Here is a 7,860-nt window from a genome sequence, read left to right as displayed (position 1 = left end):
AACCCCCCTAGGTAACATCCTTGTTATTTTCATTTTATGAATGTAAAAACTAAATTTTAGAAATGTATTAAATAACAGGACTAACACTACACAGAGGAACTAGGGGTTAAAACCAAACTATATGATGCCAGAGCCCACACTTGTAGCCACTACATTGCACTGATTTCATTATATTTAGTAGAATATACTAACTTTTTAGTCTAATAGTAGTTTATACCCAAAATATAGAATATTGGCCTGGAAAAGTATGCTGAAGACCACTACATTTACTTCTATCTTTCAGTCTTCCTTCAAAGTATCTTTCTTCCTTTTTTCCTTTCCCCTTCCTTCTATTAATACAGCACCTACTATGTACCAGGCACTGTGCCAAGTTCTATGTTATAAAGATAAATAAGACATCGCCTCTGCCCTCCAAGGAATACACACTGACTGGAGGAAAGAAATCAGTAAATACACTACTATATAAACTGTGTAAACTGCAATGCTAGAGAAAAGTGCAGATGTTATCTCCAGAGCTGTGGCTCTCAAAGTGTTGTCTTGAACTAGCTACATTAGCATCACCTAGGAACTTGTTCTGAATGCAACTTACTGAGCCCCACCCAAGACCTACAGAATCAGAAACTCTAAGGCTAGGACCCAGCCGTCAGTGTTTTCACAATTCCTCCAGGAGATTCTGATACACTAAAGTTCAAAAATCACTAGTCTAAAGCAGAGACATCAGTGCAGAATTTCTGGAAGATCTGACATTTGAGTTGAGTCTTAACGGATGAGGAGAAACCATCTGAAAAAAGACCAGCGTTCCAAGCAAAGGAAGCAATATTGCCAACCCCAGGGATATGACGGAGCAAAACACAGCAGGGAATTAACTATAAGTCATTCAGTATGGCCAGAGTTTAAGAATCCTGGGGACAGATGCGGCTGGTCAGATGCAACAGAGCAGATCACAGAAATCGTGTAAGTTATCTTGGTGATACTACATTTTATCTTGAAACAAATGGAGCACCACTGTGAGATTAGAACAAGAGGAATGGACAGGGCAAGAGTAGAGGCAGGAAGATGGAGTAAGAGATTATGACACAAACATAAGTGAAAAACAGAGAGATTCTAAAATTGAAAATAAAAAATGCAGTGGTGGAAAAGATAAAAAGGCATGTTTTAAGGGTATTTTTATAAAGTTATGTCAACTGGAGGGAGTGAGGGACTAAATGAGCGGGACGTTTCAAGATAAGCCCTGGGCCCTAATTTGAGCTTCGCCTCCTATACCATTCTATATACCTCCTGCCTTTTGTCCCAGGGTTTCCCCGTTGACTCTGAGGTGTGAGAAGCCGTATGACTCCCCCTGAAACCCACCCATGCAGAACCTGGATGTGAAGAGCTGTTACTGCTCCGTGGGGGCAAATCTGTAACCACTGGGGGAAGGAAATCAGTGGATATTTTATTCCCCATTTTTCTCCCTAAGGGATGGTCCTGAGAAATAGTTTAAACAGCTTCTTGGGTGGCCAGCTTGCTATCACGTCCTTGTATTCACTCTCTCTCTTCTTCTGCTTTACCCTTGATCCTCACCCCTGACCAGTGGGATTACACCCCATAACAACAAAATAGAGGCAATAATCTTTTGCCTCAGTCTACCCTCTGGGGAACTCCGAATAATTCACCAGTGTTACACTGAGCAATTTGTGATCATTCTACGTGTGCAAAATATTGTTGTAGGTGTTGTTAACTGAAAAAAAAAATAATAACAATAATGATGAGGTTTATAATTTGGCAAAGAAGAACTTAATTTCTCATAAAGGTTTTAACCTGCAGTGGCCCTTCTGGCTGGCTGGGAAGCAGAGTTCCCAGCCACAAGCCAGGAACACGTGCTTCAAGGCAGGGACAATGGAAACAGAAATTTATACTGAGCAGAATGGCCAAATATACATATTTAACAAGCTATAGGAGGAGTCATGAATATTTATGAAAAGAGAAAACATGCGCATATGCAGTTGTGCTTTATACCCCTCATCCCATCCTGGCTGGGAACTCAGTTTTAAGGTTTCTCTGGGGTCTTCTTGGCTGAGAGAGATCCATTCAGTCAGTGGAGGGGCTTAGGATTTTATTTTTAGTTCACAGTGCTAAGAATAAAGCAATAAACCAAACATAGCCACTGCCGTTGCAGGCTTAGAATTGTCATGTATGACGAGCAAACTGACAAATTCAGTGTGATAAGTACTCTGATAGGGAAATGCTAGTGCTGTGGAAACACAGAAAGAGAGCTGCCTTAGGAAAAAAGTAGGAAGACAAGTTGAATTGGAAGTATCGATAAAGCATTCAAATGAAGTCTAATAGGCTAATGAGATTTGGGCTGGGGAATTGAGTTGGGCATTGTCGGTTTATAGACAGTCTTCGAAGTCACCAAAATGGATGAGAGGGGAAGAAATTATAGGAGACAGAGCTGGCTGGGGAAAGTGGGGGGCATCGCGAGTGTAAGCTGAGCAAGCTACCGGGGGGTCCAAGCAGGAGCTGGAAAAGTTAGTGGTCCCATCAGTCCCCAGCTTCATGGTAGTGTGACAGTTTTCCCACTCCCCACACCTGCTTGGCCTTAGCCTCCCCATCTTTCATAAGAGAGTTTTTGTTCAGGTAATTTTCAAGTTTTCTCTCTTCTCTGGCATTTTTTCATTTATTGGCTATGATTAATGTATTTCAGTCTGCAGGTAGAGGGACTGTGGAAGATTGGACAAACTGTTTCTTATTCTCAATTTGTATCCCACAAAACACTTTCTTAAATAAATCTCTGTTTCTACACGCAAAATAAGAAAAAATAGACTTGATTTCAGTTGGGTTCCAGATAAAAGGTATTTACAGTACTGCAAAATATAAGCCTTCCTATTACCACGTTTTCTCTCCATTGTACATGTGGGATAAATGCACTCAGGCGTGACACAAGGGCTTATGCAATCGTGGATGAAAGCCAAAGATCCTAACTTTCTGATCCCCGAATGTTTTGCAGTACGTATTCTCTCCTCCATCAGGAAAAGCCTTGCATGGTGGTGTGAAAAGCTGGTTTTGCAGCTCTCCTGAGTCTCCCTCGGAGTGTAAGGCTGAGTGTCTGCGAAGTCACAGCAGGCCATGTCCCTAAATGCTGCTTTCTTGACACTGAGCCCTACTTGACGCGTTGCAGAGATCAGAAGCCAGACTGCATCTGCTGCTCCGCCCCAGCTTTCTCAACCGGAGTCCTGTACTGTAAGTTGCAGAGCGGTGGGAGATGAAGGGGCAGCAAAACACCAGACCAGGACTAAACGCCTCATAGGAATCCAAAAAATGAGGCAATATAAAGCAGTGACTTAGACCAGTGCCTCTCAAACGTAGGAAGTGTCTGGAGAGCTTGTAGAAACGAAGGTTCTGATTCAGCAGGTCTGAGGTGCAGTGGTGTGTACCTCCCTCACTGAGCCGACTGTTAGCATCTCTTCCCGAACCTTCGGTCAGTGACTTTGCATTAGGAGCTTGTAATCTGCCATGGTGGGAGTATTTAAATTGTGGAAATCAGCAAACACTCCCAAGCACCTCCTCCACACACATACCCCATAAAAGCTGACCGTAAAACCTTGGCCAACACACCACTAGGGATAAAGTGTGAGATTCTGCATTTCTAACAGGCTCCCAGGGGCTGTTGATGCTGCTGGTTGCTGGACCGCACTGTGAGTAGGAAGGGTTTAGAGCACAGGCTCTGGAGTCAAATAGGTCTAGTCAAATTTTGATTTTGTCTCTTAAACAGAGACAGGTGTAGTTTGTATAACTTAAACAAGTCACCTATTAACACATGGTATCTCATTGTGTTTGCTTAAAGTGGTCTGACGTTTTCTAGTCTATCTCTCTGGGCTCAGTTTCTCCATCTGTAAAATGGGAACCAGAGATCAGTTCCTACTTCCTAGTATTGTTCCAATTTACTAGCAGTAAATTAAATAATGTGCCTAGAGCACAGTGCCTGGCACGGAGTAAGCATCAATAAATATCAAAACTTATAAATTGTATTTAAAAGAATATAACACTATAAAAATTATGATGATAGGGAGAAAACCAAATACAATGAAAATCAAGCATTTTGTTAAAGTGGGTAAAGAAATACCATGAAATATCACTATGTACATTTTAAACAATTTTGTGTCCCATTTAATTGTTTTTGGGTTGTTGTTTTTTAACCTAACTCAACAATATATTAAAATTCCAAGATATGTGGAGGCGAGGGTGGAGGCTAGGGGAGGGAGAAAGAAGAAAACTAATTTTGTATTATGTGTGTCATAGAAAACACAAAAGTTTTTTTAGAAAAAGCATTCTCTTTCTGTTCTCTCTTTCATGAAGATAAAAGTGTTTCTCCTTGACACGAAGACGACATTAGGCATTTTATATTTCTGAAGCCCATCACATGCCTTTCATCCCCAAGCTCATGAATACCTTGTGTTCCCGGCGGGGAGGGGCTTCTCTGACTTCCTGTGGCGCAAAGTTTGCAGTTGTACAACCAACTTTCCCAGAAATCACCTGTATGTCTCTGGTGCATCTGGGTGATAAATACCCCCTTTAGGAGATAACTGAGTGTTTGTGTTACCTGCTGGTGTCAGTCACCATAACAAGTCCTCCCCCTAACAACTCCAGGAGGACAGGACTAGAACATGAATCAGGACACACCGCAAAAGAAACTTCTTTTCATTTTCCATACGGGATGTGATGAGACTGGCAACAAACGCATTTCATGATCTTTTAAGTAGAAAACAAAAAGATGATAGATGTAGAAATTTCAAGGATGAAACTACTATATACAGTCTATTTCCACCTAACTTTCTGAAGTCGGTGATAACCCAAACATTGCATCTATGTGATATTCATTAAAGTAAATAACGTAAACAGACAGAAAATTTTTACTTAGGCAGTTATTTTATTGCAATGACGGTAACTTTCAGCACTTAAAAATTTTTTTTTGTTCAGAGGCCAGACCAGACGAGGAAGAGGAGACCAGACTGGACGAGGATGAGGAGTCTGGGTTGGACAAGGAAGAAGAGACCAGACCAGACCAGATCAGACGAGGACGAGGAGACCAGACCAGACCAGCCCACATGAGGAAGAGGAGATCAGACCAGAAGAGGAGATGAGACCAGACCGGAGGAGAAAGAGGGTGCTAAATCCTTAAAATGCAATACTTCATTCAGACCTCATGAACCATCCTACAAGATAGGTATTGTTCTTTACTTGTTTACAGATGAGGAAACTAAGGCTTAGAGAAGTTACATAATCTGCCCAAGGTAACACCTTAACTCATGAAACTGAGAATCAAAACCAGGCCTGATTCCAGAGTCTCTGCTCTTAGCCATTATGTAAATCAGATGCCTTCGTTCTGCCTATGTGGTTGTTCCCACAGCTTCCTCCAAAGGTACCCTCAGGCTGGCCCTGGGGCTGAGCCACAGCTGCCGTTCTGGTGATTTCCAACCCCAGATTTTATTTTTACTGTGGATGGGGGGAGGGGCACAGTCCCGGGCTGGAGGGCAGAAATTGGGCTTCTTGTGCTATTCCATCTCTAGACACAAGAGGGTGAACTCTCAGCAGGCATCTCTTGCACTGGGCCTCATGTGCCCCATCGGTAACATGGGAAGAATAATCCTACTCCTGGTGCCTGCCAAAATTACTCTTTTTTGAGATCAAATATGGAAGAAATCTGCATAAAGGATTAGCACTTATTAGACTATGTATAGATCTAGCCCCCAACCAAAGTTCCAGACTTAATTCCCAAAAGTTCCCAGCAAATTTGGAATACCTCCAAAGGATCCTTACCTCCCTGCCTTTGTTCATGCCTTTCCACATATCTGAAAGGCCTCCTCATCTTCATCTACCATAATCCTACCTATCCAAAAGGCCTAGTTCATAGGCTTCCTCCTAGAAGGTGTTTGTCGACAGCTGTCCTGGAAGTGATCCATTTCTCCTACCTAATCTTTGGCTGTAAGCACTTAAGACAAGCATCACTCCTAGCCTTACCATATAATTACTGATGTATATGGAAAAAAAAAAAATTTTTTTTTCAGCACCAACACACTAACAGAATGTGACACGGTGCCAGAAGTAACAAAGGCTCTGACAGCACTAATTCCCAGGAGTGTGTGTGTCAGAGGCGCTAAAGGACAATTCAGGAGTCTGACCATAGCTCCCATCATTCCCTCCCCATCTCTTTCCCAATTAGAAGTTGCTTTTGTTAGGAAAGGAGCACACATATCCCAAAATATCACAGTTTATATTCTTTTGCATAAAGTCCTACTTTTTCTTGGCAGAAAAAATAAATGCAAAATGAACCAATTCTTAACCATGGAGGCCATAAAAATATTTATGCATATGCATCTTTCTATGTTCAAGATTCTAAACTTCCATAGGGTCCTCAGGAAGTCTATAACACCCCCCAACTCCACCCCAAAAACACTTGCTCTAACGGTTAAGAACATGGAATTCAGAGACATAAAGACTCCATCTGAATTTGTGTCTGCCAGTTACCAAAGCTGAAAATTTCCGTTTATTAATTATTCTCTTTGAGACCTCTACTTTTTTCTTCCCATCTGTGAAAAAATACCAACCTTGCAAAATTGTTGTAAAAGTGGAAATAACCTGTAAGAAAACATCCAGTAGAGTTTCTGGACTTACAAGACTCAGAGTATATGTCAGGTCTCTGACAGAAGCAGCTCAGATATTTTACTTGAAAGAGGGAAGAGGTGTAGTATTTCCCCTCATCAGGACAGCTGAGGGTGCAATATTCAGAAACTACTGCTAGTACCCATGGGTCACCCAGCCTTCCCCATGTTCCTCCCATTTCGATTGCCCCAGTAACCCTGTCGTTATCTAACTGCCTTCTCATTTGACAGGTTCTCCGCATGGCATTCTTATGCTCTCCCAAAAAGTTAAAATCCAAGTGAAAATGGCCTGAATACATGGCCATTATAATTACTCTGTCGGTTGAAGTCTCTCTGGCTTCATTTCTTTCCAAGCAGTGTTTTTTCCAAACTGTTACGTGCTTCATTCTACTCCCCACAGAACAGAAAAGGATGAATGTTGAACTCAGTTAACTTTGGCTTTATTTACACAAACAGGGAAATTTGGAAATGGAAGAGCGCACTGGGGAACTTAGCGGGTAGGGAAGGCACCACGCTGGAAAGCTGAGGGTTGAAGTAGCCCTAAATGACAGCTAGCCAGTGGCCCTATAAATTATGCCAACCCACTAAAGCAAATTGAAAAACCAAAACAGATCAGGTAGGAAAGTGAAATGCGGCCGGAGAGAGAAATCTAGCTACAGTAGCAAATAGAAGTGCTGCCCAGGAATTGTTCATCGTGCGGTGGTGCCAATTTCAGAAAAGCAATACAATTAAGTTACCTGGCTAAATGACAGCCACATGCAGATGAGTGTAGATTACCAAGCCGAGGAGAGAAGACAAACTCCAAACAGATACTGGCTGCTACACAGAGTGTTTTTGGAGCATATAGACAGAGAAAACTGTCTAAGATTTTACAGTGCAATTGTCTAGATAAAGAGTTTTAGACCATTCCTTAGAGGGTATATTTGCTGTCAGAAATCTTTTAACTGGAAGATGTCTCTGAGGCCCCTTACTCCATAGAGAAATGTAAGACACTGACGATTTTTATCATATTATTTAACTAGCTGGTTCTCTTTAGTCTATATCAAAACAGTTTATGGCAGCGATTATGCCCTGATCCCTTCCTAAATCTTATTTAGAATCAATATTTTTAAAATTTAAAATTGTATATATAATTGTATCTCAGTGAAAGACTTAAAAAGATGTATTAATTATGACTTAAATGTAGACGAGGAGCTTCCACATGATTTTTATTTTTTAA

The sequence above is a fragment of the Propithecus coquereli genome, unplaced genomic scaffold, assembly GCF_000956105.1.
Source record: "Propithecus coquereli isolate 6110/MARCELLA unplaced genomic scaffold, Pcoq_1.0 Scaffold58, whole genome shotgun sequence".
NCBI classification, from domain to species: domain Eukaryota; kingdom Metazoa; phylum Chordata; class Mammalia; order Primates; family Indriidae; genus Propithecus; species Propithecus coquereli.
Note: the sequence above shows the minus strand (reverse complement) of the source record.